General features: G+C 40.8%; 1 pseudogene across 1 annotated transcript; it reads right to left on the bottom strand.

Annotated features, from left to right (window-relative positions):
• Nucleotides 1-295: 295 nt before the first annotated feature.
• On the bottom strand, nt 296-20,923 carry LOC310998096 (galactose mutarotase-like; annotated as a pseudogene). The gene is made up of 9 exons: nt 20,742-20,923; nt 20,142-20,336; nt 18,876-19,030; nt 9,883-9,996; nt 9,094-9,186; nt 8,827-8,907; nt 3,483-3,633; nt 3,210-3,384; nt 296-507 (listed from the first exon to the last, which is right to left on the bottom strand). The product of its transcript is annotated as a galactose mutarotase-like (transcript).
• Between the last annotated feature and the right edge of the window lie 5,882 nt (nt 20,924-26,805).

Genomic DNA, 26,805 nt, shown 5'->3' with positions numbered 1-26,805 from the left:
TATAAAGGTTGTCACAGAATAAAAACAAGTGAATACCTGTATTCAGTTTTAACAAAAAAAAAAAAGGGTGAATAGAACTAATGTGAATGTTTCTGACTTCTTAATGACTTTAAGTTTCATGTTTGAATATGTCACAGTATAGCACTTTGAGAGCATCCTATCGCTGCCCCACGGTGGGCCTGCAGAGCTAGGCTCCATTACTCTGAGAGCTCATTACAGCACACAGTACATCACATTTAAACACTCTGCACTTACTCTGAGTTAAAGAGAGGTAAAAGAGCAATGAAAAGGCCCTGATTGCTGGGCTCTATGTACATAATTATACTACGGAGTGGGAAAACTGATATGTTCAGTTAATTAATGACTTGACTTTCTGCTTGAAGGTAGCCGGCTCTCTTCTTCTGTGGCCCCCTGCTGGTCGATGTCAGATCACACAGTGGTGAAGGTGAAGCGGGTGACATGGTGGTAGTTCTCACCAGGACGCAGGAGACAGTCAGGAAACAACACCTGGACACAGACAAACCCACACACACAAACACAAAAACACAGGGGATGTACTGTAGCCTGTGTTAACAGTTGCAAAGAGTGTAGATCACTTTGCTTGGCTGACTAACACTCAACTAGAGTTTCTTAATTTTTATTTTCATTTCGGACATGTTAGTTAAATCAGACTTCATCACACTTCATCTCAGTTTAAAGGGACACGAGGAGTTTCTCCAGCGGCAGAACGAAAAATTCCGCGACAATAAAAAGTCTCATATTAATGTGGATGAATCTACGCTACCCACACTTGTTAATGGGCCCATTTTCGATAAATATATTGTTTTGTCTCTATCGTTATTTTGTTATTATTAGTGGTGGCGGAAATGCTGGGCGAGCCGACCAGCATTTCCTTACTTTCGGTTTCGTGGCGAGTCATGAGAATAACGCCGCCGAATCCTGTTTATGGTGGGAACTACGATGTATGTGATCGTCTTCCAACCTCTGACTTTAATTCTTGATGAATGAAAACATGAGTCTGTCTTGCGCCGGTCAAAGAATTTTCACGGTGCGCGTAGGTCACAAATGTAGTGTGAAAACACTTCGCTTTTCCAAAACTCCTCGTTGTCCCTTTAAGTTATACAGCAACATGGTCGAAAAGGAAAGCGGGAGAAGCAAAAGCTTATCTAGTCCCGCCCCCGGTACCCTCAGATACATTCTCTTCATCAAATGTTTTCTCTTTTGACAGTCCAACATAACATGATACAACAGCAGATAGTACAGAGCTGCAGTCCAGTTCCAGACTGTCAAAACAGATCACATGTGTGTCTGTACACGTGTCCATATTGGTCCATCTTACGTGAACAACAGCCTCGTCTTGTTGTCTGGCATGTCTCAGTCCCGTATTCGTGTGGTCAACGGCAGAGATCGATTGCAGTGATTTGATTGGTTGGCTTAAATCTCCAGGTCAGAACATTATATGAATTTCGAGCTGTTCGCGAACTTAAATAGTCAATGTCTGTTGCCACTTGTTCCCTCTGACACTGATGATGCATGTGTATCATACAAGAACTGATCTTATATACCCAACCCAGATGTGATATGACTGATGCATTACACACTATACAATCTTTCTTTGATCTAATCTGACTCTCGGTCATATTCAATATTCAATAATAAATGTAGGAATAAATAACATCTCCTGCACTGCTTGTCCTTACATTACCTTTTCATCGATGGGGCTTTCTTGTGGAGTATGTTGCTAAATTGCTGACATTTTGATAACTGCTCATGTTACACAATTTCCCAGAAATCAATCCTTCCTCACTGCTCTAAAACAGTAGAGCTGCCAGCGGCTGCACAGCACAGCTTCCTGTGTGGATCATCTTTTTAGAGGATAGAAGAGGAATTGATTTCAGGTAACCTGCTGTTTAAACAGGTTTATGAAGTATTAATACATTACATTATATCAGACAGTGTACTGGTATCTAAAACACTATCTGAATCATTTCCAACGGTAGCATCTGAACAACTCCACTAACAGACTGAACACAGATAAACCCTAATGTTTGAGTAAACATTCACCACCACCCAATTTACTTGTGAAAAACAAGACACTTGTCTCAAACAACTGTCCTCATCAGCTGCTACACACCTGCTGTGGCTGAGCTGTTTCAATCAGGAAGGTCTAACTCATGGTTTCATTTTGGTTTTTCGTGTATCACATTATTACTGAATTACGTTTAAAGGTCCAGTATGTAAAATGAAGGGTAAAACCCAGACATCTGGCGTTCAGATCCGAGACTGCAACTACTCACTCGCGCTCACCCCTCCCGTCAGCAAAGTGACAAAAACATGTTTACCACGACTGGGAGTATTTCAGGAGTATGGAGCGATGAGGTGAAGATCTAAAACATTTTACGATATGTCTGCTGTTTCCTCCTCCTTCTTCTTTCCTTCCACATTCTTCTTTGTTGGTTTACTTATGAACGCGAGACTCGCAAAATCTGCTCTCTGACTGGCTGGATTTTGCGTTCGGGCTGCCGTACAAAGATGGCGACACTCTAAAGCAAGACCCTTGTTATATGTTTATATAAAAGAATAATTATAAGGCTACGAAAACCAAACTAATTTATTTTATAGCGATTATACACTTACACAAATATATTCATGGGTAGTATATTCAGATGTTGCCAATAACCTTTGCCAAATATTACACACTGGACCTTTAAAGGTGTTCAGAAATGGCAGTTTGTCCTGCGCCTCCTTCTACGAGTTTCCACGAATTGCTGCACGAGTTTACCCGAGTAAGGAAACAAATTTGATTGGTCGTTATCAAGCGGGCAGGATATTCAACATTTGGGCGAGACCGAGCTCGGTGTGTGTGTGTGTGTGTGTGTGTGTGTGTGTGTGTGTGTGTGTGTGTGTGTGTGTGTGTGTGTGTGTGTATGTGTCCCAGAGTTGATTGTGGATGACCGATCTAATAGTATTGGCTGATGAATCGTGAGCAACATGACACATTATTCGTGTGCCTGCATTATCCAATGTGAAAAAAACGACCCCACTTTCATCCCGGATTTACTCTAGAATTTTGTACAGTTTGGGCTACATTGTCTGATAGATGAGTTATTACACTAATGTTAAGACCCACAGTGGGCTCAAATTAAATTTTCTTTTCTGAATACCTTTAAGAACAATCATCACCATCACCATCATCATCATCATCATACCTGGTTGACAGCATCAGGCCAATTCTGTGTCTCCAGACAGAAGGAGCAGTGCTTCCCGTACTTGGCCCCGCCCTTTCCTATGATGGAGCCGTCCAGGTAGTTGGCAGTGTAGAACTGGACTCCTGGTTGGCTGCTAGAAACCTCCAAGACACGCCCACTGGCCGGGTGACTCACCCTGAGGTTAATAAGGAAGTTTCCTTTATTCAAGATAAAGTCATGTGTGTTGTTGTATGTGACTGTGTGTAAAAGCGTGTGTGTGTGTGTGACTGTGACCTGGCAGCGTGTCTCTCTGTCCAGGCGTCCCCAGGTGATGACAGACAGAAGTTGTGGTCAAACCCTGGACCTGGAACCTCCTTCAGCCGAGGGCCAATCGGAACAGGCTTCCTGAGGTCAAAGGGCGTGGCCTCCACTGCTCTGATCTCTCCTGTGGATACATGAAGTTATTAAAGGGATACGGCATTTTTTTTTCGTGTCTTGCCTCACTCCAGAGTCCATGACCAGCAGATAGACACCATCCTTTCACTGTGCATGCAGTAAAAAGGGAGATACAGCAGAGCTGGCGCACCGCTAATTAGCTTAGCTCAAACACTGGAAGTGCATAGGTAATGTTAGCCTGCCTCCACCTAAAGTCATCAGAGAAACTCTTCAGCAACTCTAAACGGAAACCGGCGGCCGATCTTCGTCTCAGAGCTGACAAAACTCTCCGGTAAGGCATCTTGAGCGGTCAAATGCTGCTAACGGGACGAGATCGGTCAAAACGGAGGGTTCAAGCAAAGACGGTTTATTTTGGTTCAAGCTAGCTACATCGAGGGTAGGTTAGCTTCCTATTTCAAAGTAAAAGCACAAATTCTATCGTCATGGTTTTCTGTAGGTAAAGGGCAACGGGTGTTTTATTTTGTGAAAGTAACCGGAAGTGCGTTGGTCACAACGGCTAGCTTGAGTAGCGCCAAATTCATCTGAACAAAATTGTAAACAGCTGGTATTTAGACAAATTAACGACACACTGCTGATCTAAACGACTACTTTCTCGCCTAAAAATGTTGAAATGTCGATAAAGTGATATATTTACAGAGTTTAGAGCTAAAATGAAATCAGTCGCAGGACTTATCTCTACACTTCTGACTGCTGATTTCGGCTCGGGTAGAGGCAGGCTAACACTACCTATACACTTCCAGCGTTTGAGCTAAAGCTAATTACGGGCAAAACGGGCTCTATCTCCCTTGTTACTGCACGCACAGTCGAAAGGATGGTGTCTTTCTGCTTGTCATGGATGAAAAAAATGTTGGCGTATCCCTTTAAGTTTGGATTCTTTAGGGGAAATTTACACAGAGAGGAATAAAATGTTCTCAGAAACACAGGCTGCAGTGTGTAATTATCAGAGCAGAACAACCTAAACGATGTTAGAGAAAGTAGTGAAAACACAGTAATAACTAACCCCCCCCTATAGACTGAAGCAGGCGAGTCACAGCGTGTTAACTAGACTTCATCCTCACATATAAATCATGCATTAATCATACACAGTGTCGACTTCACACCTGACCGCCGCAGCACACAGGAGAGACACGGATTCAAGTGTTTGTGCTCTGTGCTTTTGTTCAGTGGTTATAAATAACAAATGACATTAACTGAACAGTAACACCTGTCTATAACTTGACTGGGTGCTGCTTTTATTCTGAATGTCAAAGCTGTGTATCACATTTCTTTCTCCAAATATTACTTCATCTCACACATGTCTATACTTGGTTTTTTATCAGATTTCCACCTCAGTGATTTCTCTAGCATGCGCCAAACCCAGCTGTGACATAAACTCCATAAGATTTTATTATATCTACAGGTGTTTCCATCACTATACAGATGTTCTGCTCATGTTTCTATCAACGAGACAGAGATCAGGAGAAGTCTCAGCTCTAGAAAACCTCATCTTCTCCTCCAGGTCATTCAGACGATTCAGTCCATGGTGTCAGAGATCGTGTCTGCTATCCGTTTTTAAACCACTGCTTTCATGTGAAACCATGTGTCATCAATTCATTGTTTCATGGCAACTAATCATCACCATCAACAAAGAGCTGCATTGTATCATAGGACACACTGTCGTAGAAATAATTCACTATAATTGCTAGCTTGCTGTGCTGTGTGTTCTCTGCAGGCCTTTGTGTGTTCAGTGTGGGCAGGGTGACGCTGTCTCTTTAAGAATGATTTTTATGCAGTGAATAACTCTTTATCTTGTATTTATTTTTATCTTTTCATTTATTTGACCTGCACCTTGATAAAAGAACTACTTTCCCGCAGTTTCTGGACATTTAGTGACTATAAAGAGTCAGACAGCAGAAGGTCTTTCCCTTAAAAGGGATAGTTTCAACATTTTGGCAAACTGGCCCATTGCCATAATCCCTATAGTTTTAGTAGTAGGGTCATTACCTTTATTTGTCGGTGCAAGCTATTTTTAGAACGGTGGAGCAGAGCCGCGAGCTGCTCAGAGCTACGCTACGGAAGCTCATGGGATTTCTTGGTTTCCCTCATCAAACTCATCAAATACACAATCCAACAACTCCAAAACGCTCTGGTGGACAAGTTGTGACCTGCACATTCACCACGCTATGAGATAATAATGGAACGTTATGAGACAGAGTTGTTTTAGAGGTAAATGCAGAGGCTGCTTGCTGAAAAACTGCCCTTGACAGGAACGTGCATCAACGGTTTCGCATGAATTTACCTCGAAAACAACTCAGTCTCGCAAAGTTCCGTTATTATCTCATAGCGTGGTGAATGTGCAGGTCACAACTTGTCCACCAGAGTGTTTTGGAGTTGTTGGATTGTGTATTTATGAGTTTGGTGTGGGAAAGCAAGGAATTTCCATTAGCCTCTGTAGCACAGCTCTGAGCAGCTCACGGCTCTGCTCCGCCGTTCTAAAAATAGCTTGCACCGACGATTAAAGGTAACAAACCTACTGCTATGACTATAGGGATTATGGCAATGGGACAATCTGCCAAAATGCTGAACTATCCCTTTAACTTAGCTGTCACAGTGTCGACCATGGCAGTTTCATCCTCTTACAGCTGTGTTCAGCCTCCTGCTCTCTGTTTACCTACAGTCCGTTGCGCCACAGCGATTAAATGATTTTCAGATGTTGTTCTTCTTCTGACGGAATCATCATAAATCCAGGTTAAAGACGAAATGAGATCATAGCTGAGGAGAAGCCGTGCTGAGCACTGACTGAGCGTCAGCGATAAGACAGGCAGTGCGGGTCGGAGAGCATCCTTCTTAACGTCACTGCCTCACAGCTGGGTATACTGTACTGTAGATTTTTGCAGAAGCTTTGGAGAAGCTTGTTTTTGAGCATGAACAGAGGACTGAGATATAAAAGAGAGAAACACAGATTTACTGTAAATACAACTTCATCCCAGCCCGGAGCCCTCCTCCTGTTGGAGATCTGACAGCAGAGAACACAGGGCGGGAGCACTGAGTACACACCACTAATTTTGACTGCGCATTTATTCCAGATTTTTAAGTCATGCTCTAATTCGGCCTTTGAGGTGGATTTCCATTGTAACACTGATCCTGTGATATAAATAGGCCGTCATTAACTCCTCTGTCTCCAGGGAAACCAAAGCTAATTGCAGAGTAATGAATGTTTGTCTGACAGAGCATGAAGAAACACTCCACACAAAAGTACAAGTGTTCGAGCTTCCACACGTCGTACTAACAGTTATTACAGCAAGCATACACCATAATTAAAGCTAATACTGTGCCAAGCGCAAAGAGTCATTGACAGTCACATAAAACTGCAACAGAGAGACAACAGCGCTGATCTCCTGACACAGACACAGAGTGTTTAGTGGAGAAGATCATTCTGCTGTGCAGCTAAAAAAAAGACAAGATGTCAGTCTGAGAAAAAACATAAAGAAGTAGGGCTGGGATGATATGCTATTCTCCCGATTCGATTTGATTTGATTTAAACTGCGATTCTACGATATTGCCGATTTTTTGTCTGCATTTTTAACATTTATCTGCACACAAATATTGTAGGAGCCTATACATTAACATACTCTATTATAAAGTGAACTTAAACCCTTTTCAAAACCTGTACTTTCTGTATGTAAAAATGCTAACAAATGCACATTGCACAATATAAAAAAAAAAAAAAAATCTATTTAAAAATCGTCAAAAAAGATATCGCAATATTTATATGAATAGATTTTTTCTTCCACCCCTATAAAGAAGCATAATGTCGACATGGTGAATTTCCTCCCAGAAGGTTAGTGCTCCACTTTTTATTTGAGAAAAAGAGAAAAAGAAAAAACATCTGATACCTGCTGTTGTTGAGCTGGAACTGATTAGCTGTACCAGTGTTTTACTGCACAAACAGTATGTGATGTGTGAACCTCATGTTTTCAAGGGCTGATGTGGGATCAGGTTTACTGCGTCCACACACAATACCCCAAACTGATAGGGCTGAAAATTAACTTTAGAAATGCTTGCATCAATCAAAAGGGAAAGAATGAATATTGTTAATTGCATGTAAGATGTTGGAAAGAGACCAAAGCAGGAAACAGAGATCAGATGGACTGAGCTAAAATGTGCTTGTTGTACATAAACATTTAGACAGCTTCAAAGTTTCTCTCAACTCTCTGTTTATGACACACAGCTGCACAAGAAACATTTAGTGACCATGTGTTCAGTTCTTTTTGAACGACCTAACTGGGTGAACTCTCCCACTTCTCTCTGTATTGATGTAACCTGCTGAGCCTGAACAAGAAACAATGTGGAACTGTTCAAATATTTGAAGTGAACTTTATGGATTTACCCTTCGTTGTCAGGAACTCGGAGCATTAGAAGCTTTATGTCACATAATAAAGATGTGGACAAAATCGTTGGTACTCTTGTGTTAAATATATAAATTCCCACAGTTCACGCTGAAATAACTTGAAACTGACAAAAGTAATAATAACCTCCGACTTGAAAAAGTGCAATCAAACGCCACCTCAAGTCAGAACTCCAACTCGGCGAAGTCGGAGAAAAAAATCTACCCCGACTTCACCAAGAATCAGTTGTCTGACGTCACACCGCCTACAGTAAAACATCAATTAAAATGCATTTAAATGCCAAAATACATTAAAAGTCATTTTTTAAAAAATTATTTTTGTGCCCTTTATAATGTTTTTATGCCTTACGTGAAGCACTTTGAATACAAAGTTCGTTCTGGACTGGTCCCCCATGTTTTTGGTCATTCTGCCGTGGTGCGTCTCAAACGCTTTGAAGTCGGAACTCTGAGTTTTCAACTGGGAAAGATCCGAATTCCGACTTGTCTCAAATGCAGCATTAGACCGGGCTTCCTGACACTGGGCAGCACATTTGGCTCCAGAATGCCTTGATAGTCTTGAGATTTCATTGTAATCTGCACAGATTCTGTGTACAATGAGCTGATGGGAGAACGTCCTTTGGTCTTTTACTTTTGTCAGTTTCAAGTTGTTTCAGTGACAATTGTGAGTTTTTCCTTCTTTGACAGAAGCGTACCAACCATTTTGTCCACGTCAGTAAATCAATGTGTGTTGCATTCGAGCATTTAAAAAAAAAATCTGGTGTATCTAAACTTAATTCTCATCAATCAGTGTTGTACCTGTAGGATGGATGTGTCGTCCACAGGCAGGTAGGACTGAGCACTGATGGACACCTGGTGGTCGTAGATGTCTGCTGCACCCTGCGCACACACACACACACACACCTGTCACCCTCCACACACACCTGCTGCTCTTTTCCTTAGTCAGATTTCCTTACTGAGAAAAGACAGACAGACAGACAGACAGACAGACAGACTGACTGACTGACTGACTGACTGACTGACTGACTGACTGACTGACTGACTGACAGACTGAAGAGTTTTTACCTGTCCAGCCAGGTTGAAGTAGGAGTGGTTGGTCAGGTTGATGGGGGTGGTTTTAGTTGACCTGGCTTGATAGTCAGCAGTTAGTGTTTCACCCTGAAAACACAGTTCAGATCTTACTGAGCTCACGTACACATCTGTAAACCATCTATTTATATTCAAATCAACAAACATCTGCCTGGTTATAAGTTTGTGACAAATATTTAAAAGGGACAACGAGGAGTTTCTCCATCGGCAGAACGAAAAATTCCGCGACAATAAAAAAGTCTCACGTTAATGTGGATGAATCTACGTTACCACTTGTTAATGGGCCCATTTTCAATAAATATATCGTTTTGTCTCTATCGTTATTTTGTTATTATTAGTGGTGGTGGAAATGCTGGGCGAGCCGACCAGCGTTTCCTTACTTTAGGTGTTGCGGCGAGTCATGAGAATAACGCCGCCGAATCGCCGTTTATGGTCGGAACTACGACGGTATGTGATCGTCTTTGAACCTCTGACTTTAATTCTTGATGAATGAAAACATGAGTCTGTCTTGCGCCGGTCAAAGAATTTCACGGTGCGGAGGCTCATAAATGTAGTGAGAAAACACTTTGCTTTTCCAAAACTCCTCGTTGTCCCTTTAATTTACTCAACATTTACATCAGGTTGTTCAGTTTTACCATTTTGATTTCACATTAAACTGAATCATCCATGGGACAAACCCCCTCACACTGAGGCAGATCATCTAACACACACAAAAAAAATCTGGAATGAGCTAGTGAGCAGTTTGGTTGTGAATCAGGTGTTTACCTGTAGGGTGTAGGTGACGGACACCTGGACCTCTCCAGGATAACCCTGGTCTCCATCTGGACTGGTGAGACTCAGCTGCACACCACCCTCCACTGCTGCAGCCAGCCAGATAGCCTGTCAGACACACACAGTTATGCACTTTATGAAGCAAAATCAGTGGTTTTTACCAGATGTTAAACGGTGCAACGTTCTAGATTTACAGGAAGCACATGCAGATCTTCACTGGTGCACAGGTATCTAGATATGAGATATGAGGCCTCATCAGTCTGATGGAGAGCAGTCAAGAAGTTGAAGCTGCTCATTTCATTATTGCAGTATCAGGAAAATCTCCACTTCATTCTCACATTTTGACTGTTTTCCTGTAAAATGGAGACTTTCCTGGCCTTCTTTGAGGCATTTCTCTTGGAAAACAGATCCAAATTCAAAGCAAACATCGCAAAGAAATGGCACATCTTTTGGGGCACGACCCACACGTTTAGCTTTACATCAGTAAATAAATGTTTTACAATGGACCGATCAATCTACATTAATTATTTATTTTTTTTAAAGTTATATAACCTGGTTACGGTACATGACAAAGATACTTCACTTCTCTAAACCGTCTTTGGTTAGGGTTAGAGAGGTCAGGGGCGCATTGCATTGTGGGATGCAGTAGCCTACACAATGTAGACTGGTCAGATTGGTCAAATCATGGATCTATACATACATGGGTCAGATGCATACTGGACATATTTTCCAAATCAGTACGACATCTGTTTTTTTTTTTTCGCATACTGCAGATTGTGCTTTTGTTTGCATACTGTCTACTACATACTATATTTTGGCCAAATCAGTAGGCGACATACAGCACTAGCAGCACAGTATGTGGTTTTGAATATAACCACAGTGTCACAGCATCAGCTGCACTGCTGTGAAGAGTTCATGTGTGCTCCTGCCCCGGCTTGGCTGATGGCTGCAGTTACAGCCATCGTGTCACTAATGCAGTGGTTCCTCACCTATAAGTATATTTTTTGGGCTTTCTTGCCTCTAATGGACAGGAGAGTTGAGAGAGAGACAGGAAATGGGAGGCAGAGAGGGGGGAATGACACGAAGGATAGGGCCGCTTGACACGGGATTCGAACCAGGGCCGCCTGCAGTGAGGACTATTAGCTCCACACATGGGGCGGGTGCTCTACCAGCACCGCCCCTCAAGACCCCATTTTGATCACGACTGCATGTTAATCAAGATGCACCAGCTCATATTTTATGATGCATTTTATTTGAACTCAATTTATATCCGAGAAAGTGAAAGTATAGAATAGAATCAGTATTTTTTTTTCAATTACTAGACATTTCAGGCGACCCCATTTGAATTCCAGACGACCCCACGTGGGGTCCCAACCCCAAGGTTGAAAAACTGCACTGAAAAATCTGCACTAATGAGTCTTATTTCTTGATCCTGCCTCAAGTCCCTTTAATAAAGGGGAGAAATTATTGACTGAAATAACATTTTTTTTTACTTTTTTGGGGGAGTTCAGTTACTATCAAACTAAAAATAACTTTCATTACAAAATGAAGTGGAGGCACAAGCCAATAGAAGACAGCAGAAGTCTTATCCAATAATTTGCCAAGAAGATAAAAGTGTTCGATATTTTCAGTGCATAAGAGTCATGCATCAAGTGTTATAGCATTAAGAGGAGCCATAGACAGTCCCAGAAGGTCATATAAATACGAATGACAGTACTATGATCTCAAATTAATTTTACTGTTTAAAATACTGTTATATGTATATTCACAAGTTTATTCTTAACTACAATGTACCAGTCACAAGTGGTCAGCTATGAGGAGTTCACACCTATGTCCCACAGTTACCATTGTGTTAAGTGATCTCATCTCACTTTCCTGTTCAACATAAAAATACAGTGATGCATTTCTCACATGGGAAACGTCATCCTCACCACTCTCAAGGCAGTTCTCAGGGCTTTTTTCATTATGACACTAAATCACCTCCTCAACAGGCAACACCCTGTTGATGTGTCAAAACCTGCAAATTCACTTCAACAACGTAACATGTTTGTAAAAATAACACTGTATGACTTTTTACTGCACCATGACTGTGTCGACCTCTCAGCACTTCACTGAACTCTATCTATTCCACAATGTGTGGGAATGAGAAGTCTGTAGAAAATAGTTTTTAGAGTTTTTAGACTAGGAACATGGTTCATCCAAAATATTTACTGTAATGTAGACAGTGTTTGGCATTTGATTCAGACACTTTATGTATTTATACATTTTCACTGTATGATATTTTCACTGCTATGTTTCATTTTTAGTAGATATAATGTGCTACTTGCAATTTTTGGATTTGTGTGTAGAGTTTTAATAAAACGAGTCTTAGTAGAAACATTTGTGAAATAAGCCGTTATTGTAAAACTGAGGAAAACAGAATGATAAACTATGAATCAGAAAATAGAGAAACTAAATTATATAATCAAACTCAGAAAATGAAATAAATAAGTATGTGAGTGACGGACATTTCTCTGTACATAAATGAAGAAACTAAGTTTAAAGACTGGATTGAAAACACTTTGCAGTGCAGCTGTGTATCACGGCGAGTGAGAACTCTAATGAAGCAGTAAACTGTATTAATGAGTTGTCACAATGGGATGAGACACATCAACACAATGAGAAAATGTCTTGGGTGAAAGGTGTGAACAAATCCAATGAGAAATGCTAATCTGTGTGGGGACAATTAACTGTTCTGAGAGCAGCATTAATACTTTTGAGAATTAGGTTTCTGATGTGAGAACTGCATCAAATTGACTGAGAAAACCTGTTAACACATGAGAGGGACGTGGAGCGCCTGAGTGCATCAGTGCACTCCACACTATTCTCCAGTGAATGAGGATTTTACCCGTTTGAAATAGAGAAAAAAACAAAAACAAAACTAGAGCTTCAGAAAATATGGTCCCAGTCTGAATACTAAACAACAACTCTTTATCTTCGGCTTATAGTTAAACTGCGTCATAATTAGTGAATGAATTTGTGAGGTCACAGTGTCACAGACGTGTTCCTGATTCCTGTGTTGACTGATTTCATTCAGAAGAACATGAGATCACTTTAACCTTTGGCCCTGACCACCAAAGTCTAACAGTTCATCTTACAGATACAGATAACTTCATGTATCCCAAAGAAATGGCAAATCAGTTTCTACAGTCCACCTCATGCAATCATTCACACAACTTGGTCTGAAAGTGCCAGAGGCAGCATGGTATGGCCTATGTGAACGAGTGCAGTTAAAATAATACAGATGGAAGAATAAAACACAGAGTACAGGCTAAACAGGCATAACTAAACAAAAAAATATCTAAAAATCTAAATCTAATTCCTCAAGGTGGTCTTGAGCTACCACGTTCAAGAGGATAAAACATGTTTCGTGAGGTTCACCACGACTCGAATTTGGACTCTGGTGCCAAAATATTAGAAGAACTTCTCTGAGATATCACAGTAACGTATGGACAGACAGAAACATGCCTCCATGAAGGTAGCAATGAAGTAAATGGAGGAATGGGAAACACTGAGAAAAAGTGAGGTGGGACAAGTGGCAGAGGACATGTGTTGAGTAGGTGGTACCTCACTGACACCTTTTCATTCAGTGCCGGGTGTCAAATGTATCTCCATCACATATACAGTATATATATATATCACATGAGATGCATATGAATGAGTATGAACGGTAACTTCTATCTTTGATATTAAAATCTAAGAGACCCTCATGATAAATCTGTCTTTATATTCTGTGTTTCATAAAATGAACAGTGTTCACTGATAGATTTCTATATTGAGATCAGCCTCAAAAATGTCAAGGACATTGTGGAGCTGTGTGACTGAAGAACGAAGCCTTGTTCACACAGCTCTGTGTGTGAACAGACACTTTACACTGAGCTAATTCCTCTTTGATTGCCACAGCGTGACCACATGCAGGCCGCCCCTCTTCTCTTTGCTTTACAGCTTCAGTTTAAAACACTGTCCTGTCTGATGTCCGTCCCATCACCTCAGGCAGTGCATTAATAAAAGCCTGTCTGTGTTGAAGCTCATGAGACAGCTTGTCTGACAGGCTACTTTAATCAGGACATTAAAGCACTGCCCAATTATTTCCACACACCAAAAATAAAATCTCTAAAAATCATTTTCATTATTTTCTATTCATTTATTGATTCAATAAACTGTTCTGTTTTCTCTGAATTCTACTTTATTCACATTTAGTTATGGCAGAGGTCAGAGTGAGGGACACCATGTCGACTGAAGTACAGTAGTCAAAAGATTTCTCATTCAGTGTTTCTTCTTTATTTTTATTATTTTCTACAACTGAAGACATTAAAACTATAAGGGAATGGAATTATATAGTGAACACAAAAGTATTAAACAAAGCTGAATATGTTTTAGATTTTGGATTTCTTCTTTTTTTAACCTTCACTCTGTGGTCCAACTCATCCCAAACCATCTCAGTTGGGTTTAGGTCAATACACAGATAACACTTATGTGTTTACAACATAACTCCATATGTGTTCCTATCTACAATGCAGAAGGTGATAAAAATAAAGAAAGACCCAGAATGAGAAATTGTGTCCAAACTTTTGACTGGTAGTGTATCCCAACATCTACAGGATACAGACGTTCATGTTTCCTCAGGATGAACCCTACTGACTGGGGGGCATTTCCTCTGGCTACACCAGCAGGGGGAAATGTTGTCAACATCTGGTGAAATGTCTTAATATCTGCATTGGACAACCTTTTGGTCTTAAAGGGAAACTTCGTTTTTTTTTTTTAAACCTGGGCCCTGTTTTCATATGTTTTTCTGTATACGTGAGTGATGGATAATACAATTATTGAGGTGGCTCCCTCCCTCAATGAAAACATTCTTGGCAAATGTTTTCGCTTTCGTCCGTTTTCCACCGGTCCAAGAATTTGACCGGGCAAGTGGCTCCTGTCAAAGTTCACCCTATAAACGGGCATTTTTTTCACACTGACAGGCTCAGATAGTTACAATGAGTGTCCGACAACATACTAGAAAGGAGAAATGAACGTATCTCTCAACTTTTAGAGCGTCTCTTCTTTGACTGGCAGTAGTCATCCCCAGTCAAAGTGGCTGCAGACCCTGTGGTCGGCACGGCGACGGCGCAGACAGAGTGTCAGCATCCATTTGTAGCACAGCTAGCCAGAACTTCAGCGTGTTTGGTCAAAGTAAGGTAGTCTGTGAAAGCTGCACCAAGAGCAGCCCAACATTTTGTTGCTACAATTTGGAAATGCTCCGGTCGTCTCTCTTCACCTCAGTCAGGTAACAGTATTACCCACCGGTGTTTTGCCGCAAGTTATCGCAAGATTTCAGAACGAGATTTCTAGCGTGGTGAGATTTGGACACAGATCACAACAAACAGCGACCTCCAGGTAAAGGTAGAGAGATACGTTCATTTCTCCTTTCTAGTATGTTGTCAGACACTCATTGTAACTATCTGAGCCTGTCAGTGTGAAAAAAAATGCAGGTTTATAGGGCGAACTTTGATGGGAGCCACTTGCCCGGTTGAAGAGCGTTAGCTGGGCTGCAGGCTGCCTGCCCGGCTCAATACTGCAGCCACCTCAATAAAAGTATTATCCATCACTCACGTATACAGAAAAACATATGAAAACAGGGCCCAGGTTTAAAAAAAAAAAAAAAACGAAGTTTCCCTTTAAGGTTCATGGTCCCCAGCTGATGAATTCCTCTTCCTCTCTTAAAGTTATGGTTGGTAATCATGTTCACAAACACTTTTTGGGTGAAATTGTCCTTCTATTCTGAGAGTAAGCAATACATTATGTATTCAGAAAAGGGAATGAAAATAATCAGCTGCAGGACTGACACAACTCTGACCAATCAATGCTTTTTGCTCCGGAAAGCAAAAACCAATCAGATGCCTTCATGTCTAGTTCTGCCTACGCCCAATCAAGATGCGGTCTCTCTCCCTCCTCGTCACCCTCATTTATCAAACTTGCATAGAATCTGGTGTAGATTCTGGTGTAAATATCAGTGTCACGTGTGATTTACTAAAAGTGTGTACGCTGCCGATTTCGGCGTAGAACCAACGTGGTGTTGATAAATCTGGTGGCTGAAAACGATCGTAATTTAAATGTCACACCCCACTCCGATATATTCCTGCTTTAGACATTAATAGTCATAGTTTATGTGATTGATACAAGCGTCACTGGTGGATGGAGGCTGCAACGCACCTATCACCGACCACATCAGGAAACCCAGAGATCTCATGAAATGTTCGGCTGATGGAGGGATGTGAAGTAGAACTGTTTTTCCAGAATCTCCAACCCTACCCTTACAGTTTTTCTCAATTGTTTACACACATTTTCTGAAAGCATGTCTCATACTCTCAGAACTTTACACACAAATCCAAAAACACACACACACACAATGGGCAAAACCCCTCACTTCTCCTGCAAAATGAAACTTTACATTTAAAACAATGTTATTTCTTCCTAAAAATACTATTTTAGTCTCAAATGACACACACAAACCATCATATGACTAGACATTTATAAGAACCAGTTGAACACTGATGTGCTGAGTGTAAAACACTATGATGAATGGAAAACACTTCTACACTTCTATTTTTTTTAACTGTAACTACAGACAGTAGGCTATATATATATAAATGTGTTGTAAAATTTTAGAATATTGTTTTGATACTCAGAACACTCAAATACACAGTAACAAATGAAATGCGTGAAGACGCGACCGAGGTGGGTGTGTGACGATGCAGCCGTGCTGATCTGACCACAAAAAAAAAAAACTATTTTGAAAGAGTGAACACATAATTTTGATGGGATGAGACTAACATGTAGCTCACCTAGTAGAGCAGCACTCTTTGTAGTCAAAGACTTTGTTCTAGTCTAGGTTTGAATCCTTCCATCAACATGCAATTTTGGTGATCAATGCATTTTCTTTTCTCATCGTCATTATGATCACTGCTATATATATATATATATATATGTGTGTGTGTGTGTGTGTTTGTGTTACTGTATGTGTGTGGCCTCTCTCTGTTTGGTTTCTCTCTTTTTGGTGTCAGTCCACCACTGCCTGTTTCCCTTTTTTGCTAAAGCTCTGATTGCTAATTGTAAAACTGTGTGACAGGTGTTTACCCTGCATAGTAGGGAAACTAACTTTAGAATTTTGAATAACAGTGTGTTACTCGTGAAAACAAGAGATTTTCTTCATGAAAATTGTGCCAAACGCAGAAAATTGTGTGTAGTGTTTTGAAAAAAGTGTGTTATAGAACTGCAAATTGAGTGTAAAGCAGGAATTGTGCTTGTAGTTTAGCAGACTTGGTTCAGGGGGTTGGTGCATGAGTATCTATGTTGAGGCCATTGTGCCTCAAGAACCAGAAATTGTGTGTAAACAATTGAGAAAAACTGTAATCCTCCTTTTTTCTTCAGTGCCATCATGAGGTTGCATTTAAGCTGTTATGTGAAACATCTTGACGACATGTGGATGAATAGCTGCGTTCATGACACTTTGAGCATGAAGAATTCAGCTTCTAGTTCACAGAGCTGTGAACATGGCTGAGTGAAAAACACTGAATCAATAATCTGATGTTTATCAGGCCGAGTTTGTTTCATAGAGAGTGTTTTCTTCATTTATTTATGAACATTTATCCTCAGAGTAGATCAAAGGGCCGAGCAGAGTGTGCACAGTATTCGTGTGTTGTGTTTTGCTGTGTTATGTTGTGTTGTGTGTACACCAAGCAGTGTTTTCTTCAGGAGGGTAAGAAACTGCAGGGAACAAGTCAAAGCACAGTGAGAGCACAGCCCAAAAAATGCAAGGGATTATGGGTATTATGGAGATACAGTAATGTTGGGTAACCAATTGTAATGCTTGCAAACACCTGTCATGATGATCCCTTCACTATTCCTCTGTGTGGTGTGTGCTGGTGTGTGAACACAACAGGCTGCATCAATACACCGACAGTCTGCACCAACTCGCTGTTATTTACCTGCAGCCGTGCTGAATTTTTCCACGCAGGTTTTATTTCAGTTTACAGTTTTTCTCAATTGCTAAAACACTAAACCCTGTTGTCTGAACCAGATTCTCAGTTGCCTGAACCCACTGATTGAATCAGTCACTTCTTTTGGCAAAACCATCAGCACTTTTCACCTGTTTAGACACAACTTACCAACACATTTTCATTGTGATGCACCTGTGTTGCATAATGCTGAGCACAGGTGGCAAAAGTCAAACACAAGTAAAGCACAAGTTTCACCGGTTGAACACAACAACTCAAAATTGATAACACTTGTGTCCAATGATGTGAGGGCACATATACTGTAAGCTAGTTCAGGATGAAGTCCTGTGGCCTGATCCAGTACAGAGAAATGATGCTGTGGTTGAGTTGTGCACTTCTCATTTCTATATTTTTATACTTTATTTTATTATTTTTACGTAGGCTTACTGCATACAAGTGCTAAATGCACAAGATTTCTCTTTGTTTTTGTAATGTACAAGTGCTACGTGTAAAATGCACAGGATTTCTGTTTGTTTTTTTTTTACAAAAAACAGAAATCCTGTGCATTTAGCCAAAATGCACAGGTTTTTTGTTTTGCAACATGCATTTAGCCTACAGTGAACGATAAACATTTATTTCTACAGCTTCATGTGCTGAGCATTGTGTTTTCTATTTTTCTAGGTAGTGTTTAGTGACTGCTCAGTAGTGTTTTTAATTTTGATTGACTCGGGGCACGATTTGACAACATAGTTCAGTTTTGGGCACAGATTGAAGTGTTTTGAGGTGAAAGTTTGGTTTTGCAAGAAGAGTCTGAGGTTTTGTGAATGTAGCTTGAAAATTGGGGTTTGTGTTCACAGTTTAGAGAAAAGGAGAGAAGCTTTCGAGAAATGTGTCTTAGCAATCGAGAAAAACTGTATAGTAACTACACACTCCTTCAGGCTGATGAAACATAAACTCATGTCCTACCTTGTTGAAGCCTCTCAGTCCTCCATGCAGAGCATTGGGCCCGTTGTTGATGTCCAGCTGGAACTCTTTTCCCTCCATGACGAAGCGTCCGCGGGCGATCCTGTTGGCCACGCGGCCCACCACCGCTCCCAGGTAGCGCTTATCTGACATATAACCTGACAATAGGGATGTCACGATTTAACATTTTCTTGGTACGATTATTGTCAGAGAAATGATCATGGTACTATGATTATCATGATTATCATGATTATTATGCATTCATTAATTTCACAATACTATGAATGTGTAAAATCAAGTATAGTCAAAATATAATGACATTACACATTGTTTACACAAAATATTTCAAGTATCTATTAATATATGACCAATTCTTAATCCCCAGGGGAAATGTTTGAAATATTCAGGTCATAAATTGTCATCTATACCAAATGTTAACGTTTATTTTAATCTTTTTTTAATTAAAAATGACATGCTAACATTTAAATTCCTACCAATTCAATGTTACGTCAGTTAAATAACACGATTAATTGTGAAAACAAGTAATCGTGACATCCCTACCTGACAACACAACACACGTCACTCCTACTCTCCATCACTACAACAATACCTGGCTTTCAGTCATGTCAGTCCCTCTGAGTCCCTCAGCTCTGGACAGATGTCCCTGTACTGTTCTATCATATGTAGCTCTTACAGTTTTGTTTTAAAGACCACGTGGGGCAGAGATTTATGTGGTGGACAATGTCCCTGTGTTTGATTGTCCTTAGTTTAAAAGGTTTTTGGTGAAATTCATAACAACCAAGCAAATGGTGTTAGATGGAAATTAGCTCTCTGCTAAATCTGGTACACGCATTTTAACATTCTTCTGTTTAATGTCTGTGTAAACTGTCCATAAACTTAATAAAATAAAATAAATCAAGTGACTTAACGTAACAGTTAAACTACAGGAATACATCCAAACCATTAGTGGACAGTATATTATGGTGGCCGTTGTGTGATGTAATTTCTGTTGCATATAGTTATCTTATAGCATTTTATACATCTACTTTACATGTTAGTGTTTTTGGGCTTGTGAGGTCTCTTTGCAGCAGCTCATAGCTTCACTTTTCAGGGCTGCAGTCATTTCATCTCTAGGATCAAATCAGAGCTTCTCTCTGTGGACAAACAACCTGCTCTGCCTTCCTACAGAACTACAGTGACCATCATTTTTTAATCAATATCTAATTCCATAATCGACCATTTCATTGGACATAGACATCATTCCTATACCTTCCAGGTTGTCGTAGCCCAGGACTACATCCTCCGTCTTTCCGTCCGTCCCTCTGCTGCACACAGACCTGATGATGGCCCCCAGGGTCAGGACTTCCACTCGCACCTGGGGCGACTGGAGGACCCACAGGTCCACACTGCCCAGGCCCGACGCCTCCCCCCACGGCTGATGGCTCACCTCAGTCATCTTGGACTCTTTCAGCAACACAACAAGAAATAAAAACTTCACATATTCTTCACACATATTCTTTTTCCACACTGTTGTTTACTGTTGGGTAGAAGGTTCATGGTTTTGAGTGTATTTCTGTATCAACATCTACAACTAGAGTCAAGGTGTCTGGCTGTAGGCCACATCTTATCCCCTTCAGCAGAGGAAACATCTGGACCTTACTTTATAAAAATGAATAAAGAATAACTCTCCCACAATTCCTTGCTGCATCAACATTTAAAGTGGCTTATTGTTTCACTGTCATCTAACTGTAGAAAAAAAAAGTTTTATGTTTGAGAAAAATTAACTGAAACCCAAAACCATAAAAACAGACTTCTGCAATTATCATCATCATAACAATATACACTACTATAGCCGATTATGTCCCTTACCTGACATTACACGCAATTATGCAGCCTATGTACGTTGACAATGCACGCGCGTCTGAACGGCTAAACGACTTGTCACGAGTGTTGTCATGTGCACAACCACGGGTTCACACGTAAACACACTCAACTTGTGCAGTGCAGTGAAGTTAAACTTTCTGCTGTCATCACATGACTGATCACAACCTGTGTCTGTAACATCGGAGTCAGAGACAAACTAACCTACTAACCTATCTACAGCTGTGACTGCTCCGCTTCATGTGACTCACCTGAACACACACTCCATCAACAGACTTTGGATCAGTCAAAGACGGTTGGATCAGTCTATGCTTTCTGCTTTCGATTCGGACCACGGCGCTGACGTCTCCTGCTGACTTCCTAGTCCGATCACGCGGTCAAACCCAGACGACGGTATTCCCTCAGTACAGCCTGACAGGCATCTGGCCGCAGGCTTTTACAAACTCTGGTTTATTCCCCCTGAAGACCAGACAGAGTCTCTGAAGTTGTTTAGTGATTTCTCATTATTGTTTCCTTTATGCAATTAACTATTCAGTTGTATTTTCTGTAAATTCAATTTTCCCAATTATGAAGCCATTCATAAGGCAAGGCAAGGCAATTTTATTTGTATAGCCCGTTTTTACAAACAGTTTGTCTCAAAGGGCATCATAACAACATCCTCTGCCCTTAGACCCTCACATCCACTGAGGAAAAACTACATACAACATAAAACATTTTGAACACCACGTGTCATTTTCCTTCCACTTCACAATTATGTGATTACAAGATTTTTTACAAATCAAAGACAAAAATTGAACTTTTTGGCCTCCATGCAATGTGTGGCAAAAACCTAACACTGCTTATCAATCTGAATACACCATCCCCACCGTAAAACATGGTGGTGGCAGCATCAGGCTGTGGGGAGGCTTTTCTTCAGCAGGGACGGGGAAGCTGATCAGAGTTGATGGAAGATGGATGGAGCTAAATACAGGGCAATCCTGGAGGAAAAGCTGTTAGAGGCAGACAAAGACTGAGACTGGGACGGACTGGGACAACCACCCTAAACGTCCAGCCAGAGCTACAATGGACTGGTTTACATCAAAGCATATCCAGGCACGTGCACACATAGGGCCCAAAGGGTGCTTGAGCCCCTGCCCTTTTTGCCTCGTATTAAAAAGTGCCCTTTTTTTAAAATGTTTTTTTTTTTTTTTTTTTTTCAATAAATGCATTCCTGTTGTGCATGAGGATGTAAACAACCGCGCTGTAAAAATGCCTCGGTTATCTACCGTACGCAGTTTCCTTGTAATACACACTGTATTGTGTATGTACGTTGGTGTGTGTTGTCCGCTGCTGCTCCGCTCTGTCCCTCACTGAGGGGCGGGGGGGCTGCCCCGCGGTGCGCGGTGCGCGCTCCCTCACATGCACGCCCAGAGAGAGAGAGAGAGAAGTAGAAGCTGCTGCCTCATCGATAACCCGCACATAGATGAGATGTGACAGTGGAGCGACTTGTGTCGAATCTTGTGAGTTATAAATCCACCAACATCACTTCCTTGTCGGTTCTGACAAGTCGCCGTCCACTTATTCAATGAGCTTAATATGAGTCATATTTCAGAAAAGCGCTCATTTGTGTTTGTTTAGCTGACTGCTTGTTAAGAGTTAAGCCCCACCCCGTCCTCTGTCTAACATCACCTGAATGTAGTGAACAACAACAGCAACAGGAGGAAACACTCACTGCTTGATTTCACTATTTGAATTTGTTTCCAGATATTGAGTTGAGTAATTGTGACTTTGCTGTGGTAAATATTGCTGCTGTTCTGAAATATGCAGTAGCAGTCACAGTAGTCATTTCTTGGTTTTGTGTGTGTAGCCTGTAGGCTTAGCCTACTTCTATTTTGCACTTGCACTCACATGATTTTTTTTTCTGCAAGCCATGTTAATGTGCACCCAATACCATATTAGCCTCAGCCTACCAGTTCAGAAGTCATGACTCTGCAGTCCTGAAGGCGTGCAGGCTTTCTCTACCGACTAAATAGTAACTGTAATTTATTTTAATGTATTTATTTTGATATTAAGGCCTGAAAAAAATTGTACATACTGCCCTTTTCTGATGTTGAGCCCCTGCCCCTCTATAGTCATGTGCACGTCCCTGAGCATATCCATGTGTTAGAAGTCCAGACCTGAATCCTACTGAGAATATATGACAAGACTTGAAAACTGTTGATCACAGACTCTCTCCATCAAATCTGACTGGACTGGAAAAAATTTGCAAAGAAAAATGGGCAAAAACTCTAGTTTGTAGATGTACAAAGCTGGTAGACATAGGCTACCCCAAAAGACTTGGAGTTGTAATTGCAGTGGAAGGTGGTTCAATGTATTCTGAGTACATATGAATGCCACACTTTTCAGATTTTTATTTATAAAAAATCATGAACACCATGTATCATTTTCTTTCCACTTCACAATTGTGCGCCAATTTGCGCTGGTCTATCACTTGAAACCCCAAGTTTGTGGTTGAAACGTGACAAAATGTGGAAAAGTTCAAGGCCTATACTTTTGCAAGACTCTGTATGTTGAGGAGGCAGATGCAGGCAGATGCAGATGCAAAACTCGACATACTGTAACTGTGCATGTAAACGTACTGATTGTTTTTGTAGTTGTTGCTGTAGTCGTAGTAATGGTGGTAGCTAATCAAGCATGTTCTCCTTGTTTCTAACCTGGTTTCACTGCTGAAAAACGCAGCATTCCTGGAGATTTCTTTGTCCTTGGAGGAACCAACATAGTGGATGGTGTTTAAAACTGGTGTGCAGCTAAATGGTGTGTCCCAATTTTCAAAGCGGTTGACAACAGCATTCTTAAATTTATTGTAAGAAAAAAAAAAAGCTTTAGAAGTGTACTGATATGTAAATGAAGATTTGAGAGTTAAAGAAACCACACTGAGACACTGTTTGGGGGAAGACATTGCTTTACTTTATTCTGCTCTCTCTAGAACCAAATCCGCCCTCCCTGAAAAATATACAGATTTGTCCACAAATGTTAAATGATATCTAGTTATGTACACAGAATATATGTCAATACAGATATTACATGAAACATTACAGCAAAGCTGTTTCCTCATGTCCACTGACACTGTAAGAACAAACATGCTCTCCCTTCACCTGTGATGACTGAACTATAGACGCACACTGAAGTGCTGAGGGCACAGTTGTACAAGTGTAGCAGAAGAGTTATTGTATATACAAATGGTTAATGGTTGTCGTTTTACATGTTGTGTGTGGCTGCTTCACATTGTGCTTCTATAGGACTCTTGTCAGATGGAAAATAACGAAACAGGAAGTTTCATTTTAGAGTGAAGGTTTCTAGCCGCCCCACCCAATATTTGAACTTACGGTCAGGCTGAAAAGCAGTGTTTGATTGTCTGTTCTGGTTTAAAGTTTCAGGTGTGTTGGACCTTGGACCACAGACGCCTGTTCTGCTGCACCCAACTAGTCGCCATCACCTAAACCATAGATAATACAATGTGCTTGTGAATGTAACAAAACAAACACAAATCACAATCGCATCAAAAAAGAAAAGAAGTGCTGCAGAACTGACACTGTGGCCTGTTGGTGTTTGTAAGAGTCGTCTCACCAGCTCATCACAACAGATCATGACAGGTCACAGTATTTGCAAATAAGAGGAGAGCTAATGCTAAGTGGCTGCAAATTGCTTCTTGCAATCAGAGCTCTTCAGTAATCCTGATTCCTGCATGTGCAGTCAGGTCCTCCAGTAATATAAACACGACCTCAGGTTGTTTATATGTCTCACCTTTAACTGTCACTATTGCACCAAAGCCAAAACCCAATCCAAGAGGATACTGGCTGACATGCAGGATTGTTTTTTCTGCCAGAGATTAAATGTTTCACATGAGAAGATTTTTCACACAGTTCATTGATCCCGGTCAGTGAGGCTGTCAGATTAACACCATCAGTCTGTCCCACTGTCTGATGGCAGGTTTGCCAAATTGAGTGTACAGTACAGTATCCACTAATTTGCACTGGCACCACTGAAACCTTTATGATTAATTTGCTGTGTTCATTTTATGTCAGACTTACTGTAAAAACAGTTTCATATTAAATATATCACTAAGAATCGGACTCAACACAACCAGCAAATTCAATTTTTGGAAATCTCTGATGTACATCAGGCGACTCATCCTTTAAAGGTGCTATATGTAAAGTTTTTTCTGACACACACCCGCAAAGAGCTCTCTCACAATCACAAACCAGTGTAACAAGATGGAGCAGGCTACAGCTAGCTGGTTTACGTGCTAAACAGAAAAGCAATGACAGAAAAAGATGCTAAAGTAGGATTAAAGCAGCATCACTTCCCACTGCTGGAGAGGAGGGAAGGAATGAGGTACTGTATGATGCTGAACCTCCAACATTTTATCTGGACTCTTAAGGAAACAAATGTTAATGCTCCTACAGTAAACAGCAAAAACAAACATATAGCACCTTTAATGTTACAGTTTTGGTCCATTCAATCTCAAAACAATGTAATGGATATGGTGCAAAATTGTCAAATAACTGTTCTTGTACCACCAGTTCTGCATCCACACACAGCAATATCTTGAATTTGTGAATCTCTATCACATTATGCAACATCATAGCACTTCAGCTGTGGACAGAGGCAAAGAGCAGCTTTAGTTAGAGGTATCAATTCAGGATTTTGTTGTTCATTAACTATGTTTAAATGTTGATCTACTGCTGCTTACACAGTAACATGACACAAATATTCATATATAGTAGACATACCCAATATCACGGCAGCCTGCAGGTCTTACAGGAGGAGCTCTGGACTCTTTGATAGACAACATCCATAAAGGTTGAGGGACTACAGCAGGACATGCCATGCAGACTTATTGCTTGTAAACAAGGCTCCATTAATCATTTTTGTTGGGCTCTACTCTTCAGAATGACAGTGGTGAGGTACAGACTGGACAGATGGTGGTTGATGAGTTTACACTGTAGTGAAGACTCTGCTGATGAAACATACCTCGGTCTGTCAGTAGGTTTGGCACCACTGATTTGGAAGGACAGAGAAAACAAGGCCAAAATCACTGAACCTTCGCTTTTATATCAACAAGCTGGAATCAATACAATTTAAAAAATCATTCAAAATGTTTTAAGTCAAACAGTTTTGCTGCACATCCCCAAAACTTTATGTTGTGCCACTTGTCCATTCACTTAAGTTGCAGTCAGATGCTTAGGGCGTGATGACAACTGAATCTCTATCCACTGAAGAATTAAGATTAACTCTGAAGGAAATATATAGAAAGTCTTTTTTTTTTTTTTTTTTTTTTTACTTTTAGCTGTCAGTGTCTCTCTTCACATTCAGGTTGTTTTTTCAATAGATCTGAATCTCCTGAGTCCTGACGCTCTTGAACCTCCATCGATTCACTTGCAGCTGAACCTTCTAACAGTTTACAGCCAAAAGAAACTGATGCAAGTTACTCAAGGAACATGTACCACAACTGAAAGTCTGATTTATTTAAAAAAATACTGTTTTCCATAGCCGCCTAACTAATTTGCACTAATACAGTTGACCCTCTATCTGTGAAGTCCATCTGTCCACGCACCCGCCACTTTAGTCCAGAGCAAACCACAGACCAGATGACCAGAGTGGTGCCATGACCGGACCACTGCCTCTCTGACCCTCCTGTCCTCTACTTCCACCACCAACACAACATTAACTTGAGAAATATCACTATCTGATGTGACTGAATGAAGCTGCTCTGTCTCAGCCAACACTCACAACAAACATTGCTCCTCACATCCTTCTGTTCAGGGGTTTAAGATGCTGGAAACCTGACAGGATGCTGTCAGCTTGCAGCCTGTCGGGGGCACAGAGCGTTAGTCATGTGTGTATATAATTAGTAATTATTGCCACAAAAACAGGGGATATTTTAAGGAGAAAATTCAGTATTTAGCTATATCTGTGCAGGAAGATCATTTGAATTAAAGCATGTCATTGAATAAGCTGGAGAAATCCGTACGGCAGATGAGATCCTGTGCTGCTGCTGCGGTGTGCTGGT

The sequence above is a fragment of the Trachurus trachurus genome (assembly GCF_905171665.1).
Source record: "Trachurus trachurus genome assembly, chromosome: 15".
NCBI lineage: Eukaryota > Metazoa > Chordata > Actinopteri > Carangiformes > Carangidae > Trachurus > Trachurus trachurus.
Note: the sequence above shows the minus strand (reverse complement) of the source record. Positions and strands in the feature narration are given on the sequence as shown.